This window comes from Macaca fascicularis, chromosome 11 (assembly GCF_037993035.2).
Source record: "Macaca fascicularis isolate 582-1 chromosome 11, T2T-MFA8v1.1".
Lineage (NCBI taxonomy): Eukaryota > Metazoa > Chordata > Mammalia > Primates > Cercopithecidae > Macaca > Macaca fascicularis.
Genome location: NC_088385.1, coordinates 17920044 through 17946790, shown reverse-complemented (window position 1 = coordinate 17946790; position 26747 = coordinate 17920044). Strand labels below are relative to the sequence as shown.

At 35.0% G+C, this 26747-nt stretch overlaps 1 protein-coding gene across 4 annotated transcripts in view; it reads left to right on the top strand.

Moving 5' to 3' along the window:
• The window catches only part of RERG (RAS like estrogen regulated growth inhibitor), a 113768-nt gene that overhangs the window by 68531 nt on the left and 18490 nt on the right, over positions 1–26747 (top strand). The window lies entirely within an intron of this gene.

The window sequence follows — 26747 nt, the reverse complement described above, 5'->3', positions numbered from 1 at the left end:
TTATTGCCTCACCGAGATTGGTTTTTGTTTTACTTTGTTTTATTTTCAAAGTCAGTTTTCCACTATAAAATTAATGTGTTCATTATAGAAAATGTAGAAAATACAGAGGAAAAAATCACCCATAGTCACAACAAAATCAAGATTGATTGTGGACATAGCCTACGGAGGTAGGATGCTTCCCTGGGGTAGCTTTTAGAAGCAGGCTCTAGTGGACCAAAGGGGAGCATGGCATTAACCTTCCACAAGCTGTTTTCTCTATTTATAAAGTACAACAACAATATTGCATGTATTATGTACTTTCATTTTCTGTCTCAAATTCGGTATGGAGATTGCATAATAATAATAGCAGCTATTTATTCGGCACAGAATTTCAAAGCCTAAACCTAGAGTTGCCCTTTGCCTCCTGGAGAACAAAAGTTCAGCCCACACTCAATTCTTCCCTATAACCTCCCACATCTCTGCCAAGATTTATTCTTGTAATAGTAATAACTGCTGTTTAACAGGTCCTTATTACACATGAGAATGCAGTGATTAATATGCAGCCTGTTTGAATTTCAATTCTGGCTTTTCCACCTAGTAGGTGAGAGATCTTGGATAAGTAATTAAAGTCTCTGCTTCAGTTTCCTTTATTGTAAAATAAACGCCCTGCCCCACAAGGTTTTTTGGAGAAAATTAAGTCTCTAGAACAGAGCTGGGAACATGGGAAGGACTCTATAAATGTTAGTTATCATTATTAATATATTATGATATATTAGTCATGATACTAAGTTTATTATTATGCCATTTACTCCTCATAACAATCCTATGAGTTAGATATTCTTTATCCCTGTTTCAGGTAATGAAAATGAAACAGAGAGCTCCAATGACTTGCCCAAATCACATGGCAAGTTACAATGTTGAGCCTAGATATGAGCCTACATTTGATGGTCTGTAAAGTTTGAGCTCTCCATCTTGTTTTGGCTCTGATAGGTTAGCTATTATTTTGCTTGTTTGTTTAATTTGTATTGAAGGATAAAATATACTTAATATATAAAAATGCATAGATCCTAAGTTTAAACCTGTGTGAATATTCCCAAATGAAAAACGCCTGAGATACCATCACCGCATCTTTACCAGATCCCAAAAAATCTCCTTGTGCCTGCATCCAAAAGTGACTACTAAGCTCCCTTCTAATATCATAGGTGTGTTCCAAAAGTGAGCAATCTTGGCCTTCTATCTACTCTCCCTCCCCCTTCTTTCCCCCAGTAGCCTTCAGGGGGTTTCACAGAGCAAAGCTGCATAGTAGGAGAACCACTGTCTATACCCTGGATATGCAAATGCATTCATCTCAGTAAGTTGTAACTCTCAGGAAGGAAGGATTCTAAGGCCATAGAGCACAAAGGAAAGTATGCCATGATCAATTAGTAATGTCTGTCATAGACATGAAATGAGGATGGTGGAGGTCTGTAGGCTGGTCCTAGACACCATTTATGAACAGAAATAACTTTTCTTGAAAGTATTTTATTTTCTATCATTTCTAAATCCAGTGTCCATGTGAATTGGCATGTTGGCATAATCAAGCTGTTGGCTATTTAGTACAAATAGGCTAAATATTAACCTAGGAGTCACCTAGGTGCATGTAACTTTCTGCATTTGTCCAGTAGATCTTTTGGGAGAAATTACTGAAAGTAGAATTCCTTTCATTAAAGTCTCCACCCTCTTCTATAGAAGTAGCACTCTGCCCCTCCAGTATGCAACACAGGTCACATTCTGCCATGAGCTAGTGTTATTAGTGAACATCTTTCTCCCCATCAGAACTGCAAAGCCCTTGAGTGCTAATTCTGTCTTGTGCTTTCATGTGTCATCCACCTCCCCTCCCACCAGTGCCTAGCACTGGTGTTTTCTTTGTTCATAGTAGGTGTGGATACATTTTTTTGGCTTTAAATATAAAGATACATTTTACTATTAATATTTTAAAATATGTTAAGAATTCGGTATCAGAATCCAGTCTATATAAGGAAAGCCTGAGATGAAGTGATAAAAAAAATGAAAATGTTCTTGATTTTTCAGAAAGAACAAATAAGCAAATAAACACAGCCCTGTTTTTCTCAGTCACTATTGGATATTAAACATTAAGAGTTAAAGGACTACAAATGAATTTAATGAAACTGTTGCCCAAATGATTGATGTTCATGTACAGACCAAAATTTCAGTGCTAAATAGACATGTTAATAATGATGCTGCAATATACGAGTATTTAAAAATCTCTAAATTCCTGGGCAATTAGTAGTTGTAATAAAAGTGACTTTTACTTATCCACTTCATGACTCCTCAGTGTCTCTGCACTTGCTTGGCATCAGTGGCTTATTTAACAAGTCACTGCACACAACTTGTATTCCTTAATAATGAATACACTTAGATTATTCCTTACAAAGTTTCCTATGCTTACATGGACAGAAATATATTCCCAGTGTCTTAGGTTTGATTCTTGCAACACTCAGCTCCATGTTCTTCCAGAAACAGGAGGCTCACTGTAGGTGACCAGCACTGGCATGGTCCTTCATTTGCTGTTTGTTTTCTCGATCATTTCCCACCCTCATCCCCGCCCCATTTCTACCTTCTTTATTCACACCTTCTTGTTTTATTCCAATTAACATTTCCAGTCTTCCTTTTGAAAATCCCGGAAGTCCCCATAATGGCCAGTCTGCCTAGCCGTCTGGGCGTCTTCTGACTTTATTACCTATAGTTCACTTGTAATTTGTTTTGTTTTGAATCCACCTATAGATAGCCTCGTCTTTTGGAAAACATCTCTCTCTGGCTTTTTTCTCTCAGTTCACATTATCTAAGAATATATTCCACTCACTCCCTGGGCTAGAAGGATGTAATCATACTGATCAGAAAGGCTCCCTGGCTTTGGTTTGCAGAATATGACTTTACACAAATAGTATAAATCAAAATGATTAAAATCTAGGTCTGCACAGGAACATCATTTCAACTTCTGCAGTGTTTTCTTGTGTCTACCCACTCTGTAAGTGGAGATCCCAGATTTGGACACTCTTCCACGTTATTCTGGGAGAATCTGATGTATGTTTTACGTGTTTCATGTACACAGGTTAATAATATTATCCACTGAGACTCATAGATGTGCTGTCCAATTCCTGAGACTTATTTTTGATGGTATAGAAATCGTAGAAGGATTCCTTTCCATTTTAAATGAACATACATTTTCCCAAGTAGAAAACAATTCCGTGGTCTCTCTCTTTTTGGTTCAATATCTAAAGACATGAATTTCTTACAATTTACCTCTTAGTTTGTTCTGCTCTGATCCTTAGTTGAACATTCTGGGGTAATAGTGTGTTTGCTTTTGGATGTTCCTAAATAAGTCGTCACGTTTTGAAACAGGTGTTCTAGATTAGTGGGCATAACTTCAGATACATGTTCTACATGTATATGTATTTTAAAACAAAGTTTCAATGTCCCTGCCCTCACTATTCTTGAAAATAAATATACACATGTAGAACTACAGTTAGGAAGTGATTCCGCTTTTTCTCCATCTTTATTCAGATTGTTTTGTACTGAATTAACTAAAAATTGTTCCCCCAAATAAATACCCCTCTCGTTTGGCTTGTAAAGACAGTTTTAGTGAAACACGGTTACAAAATGCTTTTTTTTTGCTGAAAGCAAATTTTACAATAGAAATGATGTCCGTTTGCAAACCTAGATTTTAATCATTTAGATTTCTAATATTAATGGAAGGTCATATAATTCTGCAAACCAAGGCCAGGGATTCTTTCTTGTCACCAGTGTAATTATAAGTTTCATCCAATGTTTACTAGGGGATGGTGAATTCATTTTGTTAAAATGAGATCTGGCATGAACTTTTACTCCAGGCTTAACTGAAATAAACATAGCCTTAATTTTTTTTTTTTTTTTTTTTTGACTTCACTAAATTAGATTTAGAAGCTGGACACAATTAAAAGCTTTAGAATGTCAAAAAGAAGGCGTGTTTGAAGGAGATGTAGGCTTTTCTTTTAAGAATATTTGAATAAAACCTAAATAAAAATGAAACCAAAGAGAGGGGTTGTTAATGTAATATTTCCAAGTTGATTTACTTAAGGCTAATCTGCATATGTTTGTACTGCTCTCCAATGCAACACAAAGGCCAAATCGCTGAAAGTAAACAGGACTTGGGAAGCTGCTTGCTCAGGAATTCAAAGCCTAGCCTTCATTCTGCTCTTAACTCGCAGCTGTCAGTTTAGATGGGTCCCATGCTCTGTGCCTGGGAGAGAGTGATTCACTTTACATGCCTATGGTTCTAACGCAAATGGAAAGAGTCATGTTGCACCTTACATAATGGTACACTAAATTGAATAGCCTGACCTTTCAAGTTGATAGTCCCAGATTTGATTTCCAACAGGGCAGCATGACTAGCTGTGAGAGCACAGGTTAGCTACTCAAGCCATGTAAACTTCAGTTACCTCATCTGTGAAAAGGGAATAAAATACGGACCTTACTTTGCAAGGATAGTGTATGGAAAGAATGTATGGAGTGACTATGTAATTTATCATGCAAATCAGAAGTTGTGAGAGTGAAAAGGGCATTATTAAAAATTATGCTGGAATGATATCTGTAAAATATGGCTATCCCAGGCCAGCCAGGAATATAATATAAAATAATATAATACAGTATTACTATAAATTATTACATTAAATGTAAAATATATATCATGTTTACCATAAGATAAGGAGCCTGGCATATTGTAGCAGTTGGTTTCAGTTCCTTCATTTTTTATTTTGAAACACTTAAAGTTTATTTAACACTTTTGTGTATTATCGCATTATGGCATTTGATAATCACAACAGTCTTGAGAGGCATTTCATTTTATCAATAAGTGTTAAGACTCAAAAAGCAGTACTACTTTTCTTGATATTAAAGAGAGTAACAGAGCTAGGAGAAATCTAGTTTTATCTTTCCAAGCATAGTGTTTTGTTTTTCCTTGTACTACAGATTTCTCCCAAAGGGCTTGTAAACACATTATCTATGCAACTTTGGGTTCATGTGTCTGGTGCAAATTTCTCAATCAACCACTGTAGGCATGGAAAGCAACTGTAACTTTATTTTTTCTTAAAACGAGCTAATTTCTATCTTAACTTTTATTCTGTGTTCTGACATGAAACTTGAAATAGTCCATTTTATGTGAATTCAGCCTAAAACTTCAGATTTCTCTTAGTGGGTTTATGGCCAATTCAGCCACCATGGGGTTCTGCTGTTGCTTCTTTACTCCCTGGTGTGAAATCTATAAGATACAAGGGCTTACGCCAAGCGCTGGAAGGCCTTCATCATTTGGTCAGGCGCAGCTGCTCCTCTGTGCTGCCATCCACTGAAGCACCTGAGCACACCTGCTTTTGAGATCCCCTTGTCAGATTGCAGCACGTGAACAGGTCCGGTGACTCTGATGGCACACCTGCGGCACTCTCAGAGCCAGGGAGCTAGCATCGGACACACCTCGGGCCCCATTTGCAGAGTGGCTCTGCGACCCTGTTTGAGATCCATCTGCCTGGCCATCCCGTGAGTGGTCCTTGTTCCTCCTTATCAAAGGGGATTTGGTGAGATCTCTCATGGCCCTGACAGGCTGTGAAGGAGAGGTTCCCCTTGTTCGAACTCCTTCAGAGTTAACCGGGAATTGCTCTGTCTCTTTCTTCTTTAGTCTCGGGTCACTGGCTCAGCCTAAGAGGAAGGGGGTATAAATCCACATCAAAATTTCTCTCCCTTGCTTTTCTAACTCTCCTCTCTTCTTAGTCCAGAAAGGGTGTTTATCTCAGGCCTCTGAGAAAGGGGTTGTTTGGGAACTAGGGGAGCAGAGGGTTCTTGTTAGACTCTAATTGTTAATGCCAAGACATTTGTCTGTTAAAATGTAGGAATGGCTATGTGTGGTTTCTATTTGCATCTGTGCTCTGGTTTACCTTCCCTGTGGGGAGTGGAGATCAAGATCTATCAGAAAGAGAAGGAATGGAAAAAAGAAAAGGAAATTTTTCTGTTAAAAAACACTTAAGTAAATGCTTCACCACATTATTGCTCCCACTCACTTTACAACTTTCTGTCATTTTGTTCTAGTTCTGTTTCTCACAGCATTGTGCATTTAAGCCATATTTGGTACACTACTAAATAGTAGCTGGATATATCATTAGATTTGTGTGATTCACAATGTTATCTTCAGACCAAATGATGATGGATAAATGTTTATAATGGGCCTGTCTCCATGAATTGTATGTGATTCAGAATCATTTGATAATAGCTTGAAAGCCTAGCTTGACTCTCTGCATTGCCACCCCTCCCTATTCTGTTAAGCCCACTCCATCCATGCGGCCATCCACACCACTCGGCCAACAATTTCACACTGCCAAATCCAGTTCCCAGTTCTCATCGTATTTATTTGCAAAATTTGAAACAAGTGATCAATCCCTTTTTCGACGAAAAACCTTCTTTGCACAATTTCCGGGATTCGAAACTTTCCTGGTTTTCCTCCCACTTCCCCTTTCCAATCTCTTTCCCTCGTTTTTACCTCATCAGCCCAACTGTTTAAAGTGCCTCAGAGTTCAGGGTACTCCTACATATATGCTGTCTTCAAGTGACCTCATTCAATCTTGTGGCTTTAAATACCACCTTCATACTGACAAATTTGCAAATTTGTACCTCTTTCCTGAATTTCTGCCCTCAACTCCAGACTCTTGCACTCCATGGTCACTTAGCATCTCCATTGCATGTTTAAAAGATATTACCAAGTTATCTTGCACAAAACTGGCTTTTGATCCCTACTCTCCAACCTGCTTTTCCTGTAGTCTTTCTTTATTTCAGGAAATGGAACTTCATCCTTCCAATTTCTTGGCCCACAAACCTTGGAGTCATCCTTCACTCCTCTTTTCCTGTCATACTCCACACCCTTCTTAACCTCCCCACTTACCTCTTCTTCTTCCACTTGCCCTGCTTTGTGCTCTCTATTCCAGCCACGCTGGCAGCCTCCTGTTCCTTAAACAGGCCAAGTGCATGTCTGCCTCAGAACCTCTACACTTGTCCTTCCTTCTGCCTGGAACATTCTATCACCAGATACTGGATGGCTCACTTCATCATTTGCTTTGGGTCTAGATGACATCTTGTTAGTGAAGCCTTCCTTGATCACCCTCCTTAAAATAATATACCAGTCGAACCCCTCCAACTCCTCTTTCTTCTCCCTGCTTTACTTTTCTTCATAGCACTTACCACCATATAACATACTATTTATTTATTTATTTATTTGGTTTTTGTTTTAGTATCTGTTTTCCTGTACTAAAATCTAAGGACCATGAAGCTTGAGGGAAGGGATTTCATCTGTTTACATGTCTAGGACCTACAGGAGCCTGCCACATTGTAGCCGCTCAATCAATATTGAATAAAATGAACAAACTTGGGGCCAGTACAGTTACTCAGCTACCAGCTCATTGCCATGCACAGAGTAGGGTATTAGTAAATATTTGTTTCATGAATGAATACAATGGCTTAAATCTATGAGCAGTTGTCTTGAACTCTAAAACTCACAGAAAATAATATATATAATAAATATATAATAAAATATAATATATAATAAATAACATATGTATTATTACATATGTATATATATTATATATACATGTGTGTATAATATATACATATATGGGTGTATATACATTTATGTTTTTACTTTATATTTTCCACAGTTTTTGTCTTTGTTCTGAGGTTTTCTAGGGAAAATCTCATTAATTACTGTAGAATTTTCTTTTAGTGTTCTTAAGCAAAAGCCTGGCACCTGTACAGGATAGATGTGTTTGGTAATACTTACTAACACTAACCTATTACATTAACACATACACCAGCCCCCATCCTCCAGCAGAGCTTCAGAGAGCATGTACGAAAGATCACTAAACCAAATCCTTTGGACTTGAAAGAAGGGTTCTGGGAAGTCACTTTTATTCTTTTTGTCTCCAAATGTACTCCTCCCTGTGGTGCAATTTGCCTTTCTACCTCACACTGTGAAGAAATGGGTTTGGAACAGCTAGAAGAAAGCTAACTAAGTTGTGTGCTTTTGCCAGTATATGTATCAAGACTTGTGCCAGTTATTTCAAAATGAGACTATAACAGATGATGATAGTTTCAGAAAGTGAGTATAAAGAAACTTCAGGGGTTTTTTTAGGTGGTTTAACTACTTAAAATATCTTACGAGGGAGACTATTGTTACATTTTTATTTCTTCTTTCCTACCCCATCTCTATCTTCTCTTTCTTGAGACCCAAAGTATTATTATTATCCAGAGAAATGCTAGAAAAAACAAAAGCAAAATAAAGAAGAGGCCAACTGATAAATCGCCATCAAACGGTCCAAAATCGATGCTTAAATTACAGTGCATGAGCCATATCAGCCATATAGCTATATTAGGGTCATGTATATAATAAATAAGCATAACAATGCTTTGATTAGCTTTTTAAATTAGTTTATTTCCAAACAAAGAGAACAAAATAGATGAGGTACAAAGTGAAATTTTCTTATAAAATACTCCAGTGTGCTACATGGAAACATTGGTCTGTGTCCATGTTTGTATAGCTGTTAGATTTTGGTTTTGTCTGACAATTTACTAAGAAATTTACTCTTAGAGTTGCTAGCAAGAGAATATTCCTGTGGCATTTGTGTTGAAAAGAATATAGGACTGGCAAAGTGAATCTAAAGTGGAATCTTCTAATTTGAATAAGGTAATGACTCTTGGATTATTAAGGCTAAAAGATGATATACGTAAATATTTGAGTCTGAAATAATTTTAACACATTTATTAATGGAGAATAATCTATATTTTGTGATTAAATATAAATGTATTAACAGATATGTGTTCTTGCACATTCTTTAAAGTTAAGCGAATATGAATAACTTGAAAAAGTTAGAAACAAACCAAATAAAACTAATAGAAAAATGTTAAATGCTTGTCAATTGAGTTCTATTTCTAGACCTACAGTGTCAATGAGGGTAAGATAAATTCCTCTTTGTATTGCACACTTTAAAAATGCTGAAATATATATAACACATGGCTGAGCCCAAATAAATGAAAAAATATTGAAGAGACAAGAATAATAGCTGAATAAGGGAGTTCTAGAACCTTACTAGAACAGTAAGCTGGAACAGACTCCTAATTTCAGCCTCGAAATGCAACGAGCTTGTAAGTCATCACTTCCATTCTTAAAAAAAAGAAAAAGCTAAACAAGCTGAATAACAATCGCTTTTCTTGGACCAGTCAGAATACTAAAATTCCCAGGGAATCCATCGTACCTGGAAATCTGGAAAAAGACAGACAAATACGGAAAATCACAGCCAAGATTGGTTCACCTGAACAGAAGCTGATGGGACTGTGAAATGTTCTCTAATATTAAAAATAGGCAACATTCAAGAACAGATGGGTAATATAAGCGAAAGATAGAAACTTTAAAAAAAATCAAAAGGATATTATGCTAGAAATAAGAAGTCAACAAAACTAACAGAAAGGAATAATGTGTTTCATTGATTCATCAGTAGCTTGGACACAGCTGAGGAAGGAATCAGTGAGCTTTAAGGTATGCCAATAGGTAAAACCGCATCTCTTCTAAAAATACAAAAGTTAGCCGGGCATGGTGGTGGGCACCTGTAGTCCCAGCTACTCAGGAGGCTGAGGCAGGAGAATAGCTTGAACTCGGGAGGTGGAGGTTGCAGCGAGCCGAGATTGCTCCACTGCACTGCAGCCTGGGCAACAGAGCGAGAATCCATCTCAAAATAGAAAAAAATAAAATAAAATACGTAATAGGAACTTCCCAAAATAAAATGCGAAGGGAAAAAAGAATGAAAAATATAAAAATGAACAGTCCCCACACTGAGTATCTAAGAACTGTAGGATAGTGTCAAAAGATGTACACATAGTTAGAATACCATAAAAAGAAGAAAGAGAAAGGAACAAAATAAATATTTGAAATAATAACTTAGAATATTCCAAAACTAATGACAACTACCAAATCACACATCCAAAAGCTCAGATAACAACAAGTAGAGTAAATACCAAAACAGCTACACATACACATAGGAAAATCATATAAAACTCCAAAAAAAAAAAAAATCAAAGACTAAAAACATGTTGAAAGAAGTTGGTGTTGGGGGAAGATCTTTCCTATAGAGAAGCAAGTATACGAATTATATAGTGGACTCATCAGAACCCAAGCAAGAAGACAGTGGAGTGAAATATGTTAAGTTCTGAAAGAAAAAAAAAATACCTAGAATTAGGTATCCAGTGAAATTATCCTTTAAAAGTAAAGGCGAAATAAAGATTTTTCTCAGGCCAACAAAAACTGACAATTCATCGGTAGCAGAGCTGCCCTACAAGAAATGTTAAAAAAAATTCTTCAGGGAGAAAAAACATTACATAGGTCAGAAACTCAGATTTACATTAAAAAGGAAAAAACAATAGAGAAAGAATAAATAAGGTAAAACAAAATCTTTTGTGTTTCTTATTTTTAAAATGATTTAATAATAACTGTTATTCAAATGATAATAGGAATGATGTATTGGGTGATTGTAGCATATGGTAAGGAAGATGAAAGGCAGTAATGTAAGAGATGAGAGAGAAGAGTTGGGAACATTCTGTTATAAAGTAACTTGCACTACTTAAGTATATACTAAGTGTATACTTAGTGGTATATACTAAGAATACCTGAAAGTGGACTTAGATAGTTGTAAATGTATATTACAAACTCTAGGACGAACTAAATTTTTTAAAAGTATAATCGATATGCTAAGAGATGTCCAAAAATGGATTTATATGCAATGCTTAATTGAAACTATAGAAGTCAGAATAAGGAGAAGAAGAAAAAGAAGAAACAATGAGTAATTGAACAAATAGAAAACAGAAACATGGTAGATATTAATTCAGCTATGACAATAATTACTTCCGAGGTAAATGGTCTCCACACACTAATTAAAAGAGATTGTCAGGGTGAATTTAAAAAATGTTGTCTACAACAAACACACACCACACTTTAAATCTAAAGACACAGGTTAAAACTAAAGGGATTGAGAAAGATATACCATGCTAACATGAATCAAAAGAAAGGTGTACTAGTTGAATTGATTTCAGACAAGCAGAATTTGGAACAGGAAAATTATCAGGGATAAAGAGGATATTATAGTCTCATAGTTTGTGTCCCCCTGACTAAATTTATATGTTTAAATTCTAACTCCCAAGATGATAGTATTAGAAGATAAGGCCTTTTGGAGATGATCAGGCTTTTCCCTCATGATTGGGATTAGCGCCCTTATAAAAGAGACCTCAGAAGCTAGCTAATCCCTCCTACCATGTGAGGGCACAGCGAGAAGGCTGCGAAACAAAAAATAGGCCTTCACCAGAGAACTGATCTGCTGTTGCCTTGATCTTAGACTTCTCAGCCTTCAGAGCTGTTGGAAATAAATGTTTGTTGTTCACAAACCACCCAGTTTATAGTATTTTGCTGTGGCAGCTTGAATAGATTAAAACAGAGGGTCATTACATAATGATAAAAGAGTTCATTCTCCAAGAAGGCATAACATTCTTAACATGCACTTAACAGCAGAGCATCAAAATACCTGAGGCAAACTGCAAAGAGAAATAGACAAACCCACTATTATGATTGGAGAATACATCACCTTGCTTTCAGTAACTGAAAGACCAAGGAGGCAGGAAAAAATCAGGAAGGATATAGTTGACCTGAAAATCACTATCAGTCAACTCGACTTGATTGACATTTATAGAATATTTCATCCAGCCACATCAAAATACATACTATTTTCAAATTCACATGAAATATTCAACAAGATAGATCACATTCTAGGCCATAAAACACACCTCAACACATTTAAAAGAATATAAATTATACAAACTATGTTATCAGACAATAATGGAATGAAACTAGAAATCAAACTAGATAGTTGGAAAATCCCCCAATACTTAGAGATTAAACAAAACACTTCTAAATAACACACAAGATAAATAAGATTCAAGAGAAATTTATAAAATATTTTGAAGCCAATGAAAGTAAAAATAGAATTTATCAAAATTATGATAGACCGTGACAGCAGTGTTTAGAGAGACATTTATAGCATTGAAAGCATTTGTTTAAAAAAGAATAACAATGTAAAATTAATGATTTAGGCTTTCAATTTAGGAAACTAGAGAAAGAACAGTTAAATCTAAAGCAAGCAAAAGGAAAACAAAAATTAAAACATAGGGCAGAAATCATGTGAAATTGAAAAGAGGAAATCAGTAAAGTCAACAAAAACAGAAGCTGGTTCTTTGCAGAGATCAATAGAGTTGATAAATCTCTAGTTAGGCTGACCAAGAAGAGAGAAGATACAACTTAATACCAGAAATGAAAACGGAGTAATTACCGCTGGTAATTGACATTTGAAGTTTAATAGAGGAATACTATGAATAACTTTATGGTCACGAATTTAAAAATGAAGTGAATTGGACCAATTCTTTGAAAGACACAAATTTTCAAAACCCACATAGTGAGAAATAGATAACTATCTATTGAAGAAATAGAAACTGAATCAATAATTAATAACATTCGGTTTCAGTTAGTTTGAATTGCTATAAAAGAGTGTAATAAACTGTGTAGCTTAAAAAATAAACATTGATTTCTCATACTTCTTGAGGCTGGGGAGTCAAGATCAAGGTGCTGGCTGATTTGGTATCTGGTGAGGGCTCTCTTCCTGGTTTCCAGGTAGCTGTCTTTTCACTAACCCCCAAATGGGAGAAAAAGAGTAAGAGAACTCCCAGGAATGTCTTTTATAAAGGCATTAATCCCAATCATGAGAGTTTCATTCCCATGATCTATTGTCTACCAAAGACTTCACCTCCTGGTGGTTAGGATTTTCATATATTAGTTTTGGAGGGACACAAACATTCAGTTCACAACACTTGTTTAAAAAGAAAGCAGACAGAAATTCCATTAGCGAATTCTACCAAACATTTAAGAAAGATGTGAGACAATTTTCTACAGAAATAGAAGCAGTGAACATTTTCTATAAGGCCAGCATTAGCCTAGCAGCAGAACCAGATGAAGATAGTATACTTGAGGGGTAAGAAATTGGGTTTTTCCCCTATTAAGGTCATAAACAAGGCAACGATAGCCCCTCTTAACACCTCTATACAACATTTCACCAGAAGACCTAACTAGTGTAATAAGACAGGAAAAGGAAATAAAGATATGCGGATTGGGAAGGAAGAAATGCAAGTGTCTTTGTTCACAAATGATATGATTTTCTATGTAGAAAATTCCCCCAAATTAGCACAAAACCCCTGGAATTAATAAGTAATTATATCAAATAACAGTATACAAGGTTAATATATAAAAGTTAATTGCTTTTCTATATACTAGCAATGAACAGATGGAATTTGAAATTAAAAACACATTATCATTTAAAACAGCACACGGAAAATTAAATGCTTATGTATAAATCTAACAAAATACATACCAGATCTATGTGAGAAACATTATAAAACTCTGATCTAATACAGAAGATCTAAATAAATAGAGAGGTATTCCATGTTCACAGATTGGAAGACTCAATATTGTTAAGATGCCAGTTCTTCCACACTTAACCTATAGATTCAATCCAACTCAAGTAAAATCCCAGCAACTGATTTTGTAGATATCAACAATCTGTTTCTAAAATTTATATGGAAAGGTAAAAAAACCTAGACTAGCCAACACAATATTAAAGAGGAAGAATGAGTTCCATCATTAACACTACCAGACTTCAAGGCTTATTTATAAGGCTGTAGGACAGCATGGTATTCATGAAAGAATAGACATTAGTTCAATGAAACAGAATAAAGAGCTCAGAGATAGACCTACACAAATAAAGTCAACTGATATTTTACCAAGGAGCAAAGGCAAGTAAATGTAGACAGAATAGCTTTTTAAAAACAAATTGGTGCTGTAAAAAGCAAGTGCAAAAAAAAAACAAAAAAAAAAGTCTAGACACAGATGAACACTTTTCACAAAAATTAATCAAAATAGATCATATATCTAAATGTAAAATGCAAAACTGTAAAGTTTCTAGATGATAATATAGGAGAAAATCTAGGTAAACTTCAGTTTCATGAAGACCTTTTAGAAGTGACATCAAAAAAAAAGATCCATGAAAATAAAAAAAGATTGATAATTGGACTTCATTAAAATGTAAAACTTCTGATATGTTAAAGACACTGTTAATAGAACGAAAAGATGAGCCACAGAGTTAGAAAGTTATTCGCAAAGCAAATAACATGTATGTGCAAAAGGACTTACGTCCTAAATATACAAAGAAGTATTAAAACAACAATAAGAAAAAAGTAACCTAATTTAAACATGGGTAGAGTATGCCAAAGTCTCTATTGGAAAAAGTAGACAATATGCAAAAACTCATGATTAATGTGAATAGAAAGTCTAAGAAAGACCTCTAAAGAAATGCTAGATATTAAAATGTCTGTAACAGAAATAAAGAATACCTGTAAATGCCTTTTTCCTCAGTCTCTTTGCTAATGAGTCTGGGCATGGCCAAAGGAAGAAAATCTCTGAGCTCAAAGATATGTCATAGAAACTGGTAAAACTGAAAAGCAAAGAGAAAAGACACTGAAAAATATAGAACAGAATATCCAAGGACTGTGGTACAACTGTGGTACAAATGTACATTATTTTCCATGCAACATGCATGGAGAGGCAATACCAGAAGGAGGGGAAATAGAAAATAAGAGAAGTATTTGAAAAAATGATGACTGAGAAGTTCCCCCAAATTAATGTCAGACACCAGACCACACATCCAGGAAGCACAGAGAACACAAGCAGGATAAATGCCAAAGAATGACAGCCAGGTTTATAATATTAAAACTTCTCAGAAATTATGCAAGGAAGAAGAGAGTGAAATGAAATATCTGAAGCATTTTGACAAAAAATAAAATCTACCGAACTAGAATTCTATACCCTGAAAAATTATTCTTCAGAAGTGAAGGATAAATTAAGACTTTCTTAGACAACAAAAATTGAATTTGCTGCCAATAAACCTGCCTTGAAAAAAAAATGATATGATACATTCTTCAGAGAAGGGAAATGATATAGCTCAGAAACTGGATTGTACCTAAAGAAAGGAAGAGCATTACAGAAAAAGGTAATTTTAAAGGTAAAATTAAAATTTTAGTTTTTCTTACTCTTAATTTAGCTAACAAATAACAGTTTGTCAATGTAGTAAAGGAAACAATGTATTTGTAATAGCTCATGTATAAATTGAATGAATGACAACGAAGATATGATGAACAGGAGGGAGGAATTAGGATTATTTTATTGTTATAAGCTATTACTCTACCCATAAAGTAGTGTTATTTGAAAGTGGACTTGGATTAACTGTAAATTTATATCTTTTGCAAACTCCAAGGCAAGTACTAAATGAAGTAAAAAAAGAAGTAAAATTGATATAATAGAAAAGGAGAGAATATAGACTCAAATAAAGCACTTAGTTAAAACCAGAAAAGATAGAAAAAAAGTAAAAGACAAAAAATAGAAACAAAGAAAGGCAATGAATAGAAAACATAACAAATATGATAGGTATTAATTTCATATATCAGTAATCATTTTAAACATCATTGATCTAAATACATCAATTAAAAGAGATTGTCAGAGTGCATCCAATATAAAATATATTTTAATATAAAGACATATATAGATTAAAAGTAAAAGGATAGAGAAAGAAATATGATAATGCCAATAAAAAGAAAACTGGAATAGCTATATTAATATCAGACAGAACAAACTTCAGAGAAAGGAAAATTATAATGGATTAAAAGGAACATTACATGATGATAAAAGAGTTAATTTTCCAAGAAGTCATAATAATATTTAATATATATATGGGCCTAAGAACAGAGCATCAAAATGTGTGAGGTAAAACTTGATGGGACTTTAGGGAGAAATAGATGAATCCACCATTATGGCTGGGGATTTCAACACCTTGTTATCAGAAATGGACAGATCCAGCAGGTAGAAAATCAGTAAGGACACAGTTCAACTCAATAGCACCATAAATAAACTGCATATAATTGACATCTATAGACTACTTCATCCAATGACAGCAAAATACACATTTTTTTCTTCTTCAGCTAACAGAGAACATTCATAAGATAGCCCACATTCTAGGTCATAAAAAACACCTCAAAAAATTTAATAGAATATAAATCATACAAAGAATGTTCTCAGACCACAATGGAATTAAGCTAGAAATCAACAACAGAAAGATTGTTGGAAAGATCCCGACATACTTGAAGACTCAACAACACACTTCTAAATAACATATGGGTGAAAGAAGAAATCTTGAGAAATTTAAAATAATTTGAACTAAATGAAAGTAAAAATACAACTTATCAAAATTTGTGTCATACAGCAAAAGCAGTGACTAAAGAAAAATTTGTAGCATTGAATTCATGTATTAAAAAGGAATAAAGATCTAAAATCATAACCTAAGCTTCCACCTTAGGAAACTAGAAATACAAGAGTGAATTAAACACAAAATAAACAGAAGATAAGAAATAATAACAACTAGAGCAGAAATCAATGTAATTAAAAATAGAAAGTCTATAGAAAAATTAACAAAACTAAAAATTAATTCTTTGAAAAGAACAATAAAATTGACAAGCCTCTAGCCAGGCCAAGAAAAAGAAGATACAAATTACTAATGGCAGAAGTGAGAGAGGGGATAGATACCATGACAGAGTTCATGGACATTAAAAGGATAATAAAGGAATACTATATGGGCAAATATTTCAGCCCACAAATTTTATAACCTAGATGAAATAAACAAATTCCTTGAAAGACACAATCTACAAAACTCACACAAGAAGAAATAGACAACCGGAACAGGCACATACCTATTAAAGAAGTTAAATCAATAATCAATAACCTCCCAAAACAGAAAGTTCCATGCCCAGATGGGTTCACTGGTGAGTTCTATCAGACATTTAAGCAAAAAACATAGCAATTCTCTATAATTTCTTCCAGAAAATAGAAGCAAAGGGAATATGTCCTAACTCATTCTATGAGGCCAGTATTATCCTAATCCCCAAAGCAGGCAAAGGTATTAAGGGAAAAGGAAACTATAGACCAATATCGCACATGAACATAAATGCAAAAATCTTGAACAAAATATTCACAAGTTGAATCCAGCAATGAATAAAAAGGTGTATATGCCATGACCAAGTGGAATTTATTCCAAATAAATGGGAATGACTGGTTGACATTCAAAAATTAATTAATGAAATGTATCAAATCAAGGCTAAAGAATGAAAAATCACATGATCATACCAACTGATACAGAAAAAGCATTTGACAAAATCTAACACCCATTAATGATAAAAACTTTCAGCAAACTAGGAATAGAGGAGAACTTTCTCAACTTGATAAGGTACGTTTTTCAAAAAACTCATAGCTAACATTACATTTAATGGTGAGAAACCAAGTGCTTTCTCTCTAAGATCAGTAACAAAGCAAGAATAACTCCTTTGACCAGTCCTTTTTGACATCATAATGCTGTCCTAGCTGGTGGAATAAGACAAAAAAAGGAAAATACAAATTGGGAAGAAAAAATATAATTGTCTTTGTTCACAAATTGTGTGATCATCTATGTAGAAAATTTAAAAAGAATAGACAAAAAACTCCCAGATCAGATAAGCAATTACGGAAAGATTACAGGATACAGGTCAATCACTTTCCCATATACCAGCAATGAACAAGTGGAAAAAATGTTGAAATTTAAAACATTCTACCATTTATGTTATCACAAGATGAAGTATTTAGCCACAAATCTAACAAAAATATGTGCAAGACCTCTATGGGGAAAACTGCAAAATTCTGATAAGAGAAATTAGAGAAAAACTAAGTAAGTCGTGAAATATTTCATGTTCATGTATAGATCAAATCAGTATTGTCAAGATGTCAGTTCCTCCCAATTTGGTCTACAGATTCAATGCAATTGAAATCAAAATTTCAGCAAATTGTATTGTGGATATCAACAAATTGATTCTAGAGTTTATATGGAGGCTGGGCACTGTGACTCATGCCTATAATCCCAGCACTTTGGGAAACTGAGGCGGTCAGATCACTTGAGATCAGGAGTTTGAGACCAGCCTGATCAACATAGTGAAACTCCATCTCTACCAAAAATACAAAAATTAGGGCATGGTGGCACATGCTTGTAATCCCAGCTACTTGGGAGGCTGAGGCAGGAGGATCACTTGAACCTGGGAAGTGGAGGATGCATTGAGCCGAGATCACACCACTGCACTCCAGCCTGGACAGCAGAGCGAGACTCCATCTCAAAAAATATATATTAAAATAAAAATTTTTTTTGAAGTTTATATGGAAAAGCCAAAGATTCAGAATAGGTAACACCATATTAAATGAGAAGGACATTCGAGGACTGACTTCAAGTTTTATAAAGCTACAGTAATCAGAAGACTGTATCCTACTGGTGAAAAAATAGATAAATAGATCAATGGAACAGAATAGAGACATTAGAAATAGACCCACACAAATAATGTCAACTTTGCTAAAGAAGCAAAGACAACAGAATGGAGAAAATACAGTCTTTTAACCAAATGATGTTGGAAAAACTGGACATCCACATGCAAAAAAAAAAGGAAGAAAGAAATGAACCTGGATATAGATATTACACCAATCACAGAAATTAACTCAAAATGAGACACAGACTTTCATGTAAATTGTAAAACTATGAAACTCCTGGAAGACAACATAGGAGAAAATCTGTGTGACCTTGGGTATGGTGATGACTTATTTATACAACACAAAGGCATGATGCATGAAAGAAATAATTTCTAAACAGATCATTAAAATTAAGAACTTCTCTGTGAGAAAACACTGTCTAGAGAATCATAAGACAAGCCACAGACTGGGAGAAAATATTGGCCGAAGACATAATTGATAAAGGACTGTGATCTAAAATATGCAAAGAACTTCTAAAACTCAACAATGAAAACAACTCAACTAAAATAATGGGTAAAACATCTGAAAAGACATCTCATCGTAAAAGATATACAGATATCAAATAAACATATGGAAAGATTATCAACATCGTGTATCATTTAGGAACTGCAAATGAAAACAACAGTGAGATACAACTACGCACCTATTAGATTGTGCAAAATCGAAAACACTAACACCAAATGCTGGTGAGGATGTGGAGCAAAAAAACCTCTCAGTCATTGATGGTGGAGATCAAAACGAGTGTAGCTACTTTGGAAGACATTTGACAGTTTCTTACTAAAAGCTAAAGGTACTCTTGCTATATGATTCAGGAATCAAATTCCTTGATGTTTACCCAAATAGTCTGAAAATGTATATCCCTGCAAAAACCTGCCCATGGATATTTGTAGAACTTTTATTCATAATTGCCAATCTTGGAAGCAACTAAGATATTCTTCAGTAAATGAATAGATAAATAAACTGTGGTACATCAAACAATGGAATGTTATTCAGCACTAAACAGAAAGGAGCTATCAAGCCATGAAAAAACATGGAGGAAACTTAAATGCATATTTCTAAGTGAAAGAAGGCAATCTGAAAAGGCTTCACACTACATGATCCAACTATATGACATTCTGGAAAAGGCAGCACTATGGAGACAGTAAAAAGATCAGAGGTTGTTAAGATTTAGGGGAAAGAGAGGGATGAATAGGCAGAACACAGAGGACTTTTAGACAGTGAAACTATTCTGTATGATACTATAATAGTAGTTGCATGTCATTATATATATATATATAATATATATATATATACACGCACACATACACACACACACACACACACACATATCAAAACCCACAGAATATACAACCCCAAGAGTGAACCATAGCAAAAGCTATAGACTTTTAGTAGTAATAATGTATCAATGTAGATTCATCAACTGTTAAAAAAAAAAAAAAAGTTACCACACTAGTATGGGATATGAATAATGGGGGAGGCTGTGTGTGGCGGGGAGAGGGGTGGGTAGGGCAGGGAGTATGTGGAAACTCTGTGTGCTTTCTGCTCAATTTTGCTGTGAACATAAAATTGCTCTAAAAAATCAAGTCTCATTTATAAAATATGGGCAAAAGATCTAACAGACACCCCATCAAACAAGATATATGGATAGCAAAAATATCACATGAAAATATTCCCAGTATCATGTGTAATTAGAGACTTACAAGTTAAAACAACAAGATACCAATACACCTATTAGAATGGCTAAAATCCAAAGCCAAAAACCTGACAAAGCGATATTCTAATGCTGAGAAGGATGTAGAACAACAGGGGCTCTCATTCGTTACTGGTGGGAATGCAAAGTGGTACAGGCAGTTTTAAAAGAGTTTCGCAGTTTCTTACAAAGCTAAACAAAGTCTTACCATAATCCAGCCATCATGCATCTAAATATTTGCCCAACTGACTTGATGACTTATGTCTACACAGTTACCTGCATGCACATCTTTATTGCCAAAACATAATTGCCAAAAACTGGGAGCAACAAAGATGTTCTTCATTTAGTTACTGGGTAAGCAAACTGTGGTATATCCATACAATAGAATATTCAGCAATGAAAGGAAATAAGTGATCAATCCAGGCAATGGCATGGATGAACCTTAAATGTGCATTGCAAAGTAAAAGAAGCCAGTCTGAATAGGTCACATACTGTATATTTCCAATTATTATTAGACACATTTACTAATGGTGGGAGTGAAAGGGAAACCTTTCAGTGCTACTTTCTTTCCCTTTGTAGTACTGGAAATGACTCCTAACTAGGCCTTTTGTGTCCATGATTACCTTCATCCTCCTAGTTCATCTTGGCATTGAAACAGCTGTGACCTTTATAAAACAAAAATATGTTCATGTCATATTTTGGTTTATAATACGTTAATGGCTTGCCAGCATCCTAAACATAATTGGAAATTTCTTAGGCTGGCTTATAAGCTTTTCAGAATTGGGGTGCTTTTCCAGCTCAAACACCCATAATTCCTTCCACTCACACCCTTATTTCACCAGGCCCTGGTTCTCCATATGTTTAAGGCTTCCTGTCTTCTTATGGGGTATAAAGGTAGTCATGGGAGTGGTGTTTGGGCTGCAAATGGAGACACCCTACTGTTCGAGGTTTTCCCCCTGGACTAGAATCCATAGGCACAGCCTATTTAGGAACTGCAAATGAACTGTATGTGTCCATCTGAACAGGAACCCAGATCAGTCTAAAGAAAAGGACATGATGAAGAGAGTAACTTGTAAGATCCTTGGATCCGTATAAGGAGGTCATCCAGTGAGGATTATGCCAGATACTCCTCTGCTTCTCTGGGATACTTAGTCACTCTGAGTCACTTTTATGTCCACATTAAAGTCCAAATGTTTTCAGTTGTCAATTTCTTATGTGCCCTAGTAACATAAGTGTAGGAAAAAAATTTAGGCACTAACATCATATGTATTTCTTTTTCCAAGAAAAAGTAAAAATTAAAAATCTCAATTTTATATCCAAATCCCTTGACAACTTAACAAAATGCTTAATACCTTACAAATAATTCTGTTTAAACATGATGGTTTGGAATGAAATATAAGTTATTAAATTGAAAACACTGCCTTGGGAAATTTAGTAATTTATTTATTAACCATCGCTTTTTAAATTAACATAAATAAAAATTTTCAACTTATATAAAATTGCTTTGAAATCTTGGACACAAAACCCTTTTGATTTATTAACCATCAAGACACAAACAAAAAGATAAAACCAAATCAGTTGATTACCGTATTCCAAATTTATTTTCTCTTGTTTTTACTTTCAATTTAAATTATTCAAGAAAATATTATCATTTAATCATACAGGTTAATTTTCTATAGAAAACTAACATTCTTCTTGATTTTGCATTATTTTTAAGCATTCCAATATCACCACTGCTTTTCAAACTTGTTAGGAATTAAAAGCAATGATTCTGCCATTTTTCCTCTCATCGTGTGTCAGCCCAAAACCAAATTACCAGGACCAGATTAACCTTTACCTTACCATTTCCGAGTTTAAAAAATAAAAGCCAATTTTCAGAACTTGAGGTGCACTGAAGCTAGACTCCCAGGCTAGATTTTCAAAAACAAAAGTGTTTCCCTAATAATTCTTGGAGATTACACCACTTAGCCTTAAGAAATGATTTATACAGAGAACTGATGTGTTCTCAGTGATATTTTTGTGAGAATGCAAGAGTAGTCAAAATTTTCAGGCTTAAGCAAACACAGTAATTTAAAAGCAATCCCTAGACCCCCATCTGGAACTAATTTACTTCTCATTTTAACTTCTGGCATTATAAAGCATGCATTTTATATAGCATTCATTTTAAATTTCCATTAAATTGCTCAATTTTATTTTTTATAAAGCCAAATGGTTGTTTTTTTCAATGTCAATTTATTTTGACCTTCACAGGGAATAGAAAAAGGGGACAGGTGAAATAAGGGGTAAGGGAGAGGGTTCCTTCAGAAACAATCACTATATGAAGAGATATTTGTCCCCTGGCTTGATCTGTTAACTTTTTTAGTTTGGCTAAAACATCTGAGGAGTTTAGGTGGAGGAGAACATAAAAAGCAAGAGATGCCACCATGAGATGAATCTGAAAATAGAATTCTAAGTTAAGTCGTCTTCTACTTAAACTGTCTACCTGGACCATGTTAACCACGCCCACTGCATGCCACCACCCACCAGAAGGTGGCACTCTGGCAAGGATCACTCCCTCCAGCTTCAGGCTTTGATGTCCACTGCTTATGGGACAGTGCCTAGCACAGTACCTGGGGCCTGATAAACATTCAGTAATTGTGTATGTATGATAAATAGGCAGATGAATGGCAGGATAAAGGATGGACGAATGGATGGATGGTAATTCTCTACATGATGTTTTCATTAATGTCTTATATTCAACATGTTCAAGTCCAACATCATTTTTAATTTGTTTCCCCATTATATTCCCGATTATATTCTCAAAGAATAATGCTACCCCCAGACTTTCATTTCATATGGAGTCTTTGCACTAATCCCTCTCCCTCACTGTCCACCTCTAATCAATGAACAGTCCCCAAGATGACCAGATCAAATCGAGCCATTCTCCTACTCAGAACCCCTGTATGCTCAAAAACTTCAGAGTAAAATCCAAGCTACTTCATGTGACCTAGGAGCTCCTTCATAGTCTGGGCTCTAAAGAATGTCACAACCTGAACCCCCCACCAACATAGCTCCCCCTACATGCCACTCTTTCCACCCTGAACCATGTGTGATTCCTAACTGAACTAGTTCTCTTGTGTTTTGGGACTTTCTCTCTGCTTGAAATGCTCTTCCTAAAATAGTGAGCGTCAGTCTTCTAAGACTCAGCTTATGGCTTAGCTTTAATATAAAGTCATTTCTAATATTGTGCCTAGGCATCCTCTCAGTCTTGCTTTCTTTGGTGCTTTGCAAAGTGGTCAATAAATATTTATTGACTAAATGAATGTGTGTGAAAGTCACATATGTGGAGAAAGATAGATTTCATAGGAGATCAAAATGGATAAGCATTTGAAAAATTATTGCATTCAATTATCAGCAAATGTATCTGAAATCTAGTTCTTGTGTACACATCTTTGCTCTGAGCCCCTTTTTTTAAAAGATCTAACATTTCAAATCACACAATTTTCTGAGGTTTTTTTTTTTTTTTTGGCATCTTATTTCCAATCCAACTCATTTCCATTGCCTTCCAGAACAGCTCCTCACTTCAGAAATAGTTTTTCATCTCCTTTGACTAAGGGGTCCAATATTCCAAACTGGCATAATCTTGGTCTCAGCCATCACCAACAGCTGTGAAAGTGAAGCTTCAATTAGCTGCCATGGTCCCCAGGTGGCCTTCTAGGCCGGGACTCACTCAGTGCTGGGATCTCATGCTTCACACCTCCATCTGAGGCACAATGACCCATGTTTCTTGGAGGAGACCAGAACAGTCACAGAAAAGAGAGGAAGGACTGCTGTAAAAAAGAACATACACTTGAGGGTTGGTGATAGAAGAAAGACCCAGGAACAAGGTATGAAGAACCAAAAGTGTTGGACCCAGGGGACAAGGAATTGGAAAATTCGATTTGGAGGCTTGATTTGACAGGAGGTTGCTCGAGGTGCAGGTGAGGGAGGGAAGAAGAAGGAGCTGAATTGCCTCTTATTTAGGGAGACCCACTGCGTTGTTGTCATTAAGCTGGAAGACAAGCCATTATAAGGCTGACACACCATACACATTACTCCTATTTCATCTACTAAAGTTTTTCTGGAAAACACAAGTTTGCTCCCTGTGAGGCACTCAAGTGAATCCAGCTCACCTCAGTCTGGCCTCCCTTTTACTCAGTCCTTGCAATAAGAATAGGTGTCATAACAGGACTTCAATTGGATAATATTCAAAATTAGCCACATATCTTTATATTTTTCCTGGGACATGCAAAGGTGCAAACTTTCAATGCTTTATGAATAGAAACTGTATCTTATTTTCTTTGCTGACTTCCTCACTGCCTAAAATGGTTTCTGGTATGCTAACTTTTATTGTTAATGACTGAGGAAACTCATAAAAAAAATTTGCTTTTCGCATACTGCTTCATCGCCTACATCTTCAGATACTTGTTTTCCTCATCTGCAGCATTCTTAAAGATGTTTTCAAGAGAAAAACAAAAATCTTATTTATCTAAAAGTTTTCTTCTTGCTTCTCGAAATTCACATTCTCTTTCTGTGTTGCCATGGTTTCTGGTCATAGATATTTTCTCTACTAAGGAAGAATAAATCTAATCACGAACAAAATATTCCCTTTTCAAAGCATGCTTCTCCATAAGATGATGCTTACATTAAAAAAAATCAAGCATGTAGAATTATATCATATACATAGAAATATTAAAATATAGTGGGAAGTACTGTATATTGGAAAAAGTATGGGTTTTAAGGTAAACAAAGTTGGGTTCATATCAGTTTTATCACTTAAACGCTTTGTAAATTAGACAATTTATTCACTTTTCTGGTTAGATTTCTTATACATAAAGTGGGAACATTAATTTCTACTTTTAAGAGTTTTTATGAATTAAAATCAGCATATAGTCAGTATTTAATATATACTTAAGCCCCCTTTTGATATTTAAGCTTCGAGACATCCCAGTAGTGTTTTTATTTTTTTTAGTGTATTTTTTTTTATTATTAGCTAAAACTTACCTAATGGCATTTTCTAAAAGCATATACACTTTAATCCAACAACTACATGATTAATAAATGGATACTTAGTTCTACAAAATTAATTCATTCTATAAGAAACTATCTCCGCAAATCTAGGGTAGAGTCTTCCTGTTTTTGTGAGTCACACTCATTTTTACTTCTCTGAAGCCTTTTGACCACTTAAGGGTTTGTGTTAAATTTAGGGCTGATAGTGGTGTGAGGTCAGGGGTAGCAGTTCCACTCTGGCCTAGGAGAGTAAGAGTGCTGGGTCTTGCCTTTCTCAATCAGGTGTGCAAAGTAGGTTGACCAGATGGACATCTGACCAGAGACGTGGTCAATATATTTTTAAAAAATGAAAGTCCCACTTTAAAGAACATGTCTTTCAAGTGACAAAAACATAATAGAGTACAGAGCCAAGCACAATAGCAATAGTGAGACACATAGCTTAAAGAAATGTTCCTTGTTTTCTCTCATTCAGTTCTCAAATACCTATTGGGCACATATGTATCAAGTGCCGTGCCAGCCATGGGACATAAAGATGAACAAGGCTTAATCTGTGACTTCAGATCATTCACCATTTCTAAGACATACAAGAATATAAATAAATGTTTACAAGGTATTTCATGCCACATATGAGTGATTAATGGCTTGGGAAGGCCAGGGAAGACTTTAAAGAGGAGGGGATGGGATGCTTCATTAGATACCACAGGTAGAGATGCTATCTGGATATGAGTTAGTACATTTTAAATATGTGTTTCTGTTCCCCTTTCTTTGACTTAATTCCAGTCTGGGTTACCTGCTTAAAATACTGACAAGCTATTAGTTCATTTGGGCTTTTAAGGGCGCTAAGCTAAACTAACATTGACTTGTAAGTATTTATGGAACATTCCAAATATGTAATGATCCCTGCACTATATTTAAAATAATAGCAATAAACCCTGTAAGAAATGTACAGTCAAGTAAATTAAGATGGTGAAGCAAAATGGTATCATGAGGATAATTATGTTGTGTGTGTGTTAGCACACCATGTTTGTTAGAATTAAGGGACTAGTGTTGGTGCTCCAAACCGAGGCAATAAAAGAGGATAATAAATGTTCAGAAGTTTATGTCTAAAATATCAGATTTTAATAGACATTTCAGGTTTCATTTTCACCAGGGTTTTTAGTCTTTTCTTTTGTAACAAAAGAAGATTGAGACTAGATTATGCATTTTTTTCAAATGGAAGAATGTTTGTATGTGTAAAAATCTATGTATATGTATAAGGCATATACAACATTCTCCATGGAATTTTTCAGATTAAGGGTTTAGACAATAGAGGAATACCCCAGTAAGACTCTTAAGCTCCCTGGTAGCAAAGTCCTCATCTGTAAAAAGAGTGTAGATCCTGAGGCCAGGAAAGAGTAAGCCCACATTGTAGGAAGAAATGTAAACAATTTGAGCTTCAGTTTCTTCATCAATATACATACATCATAT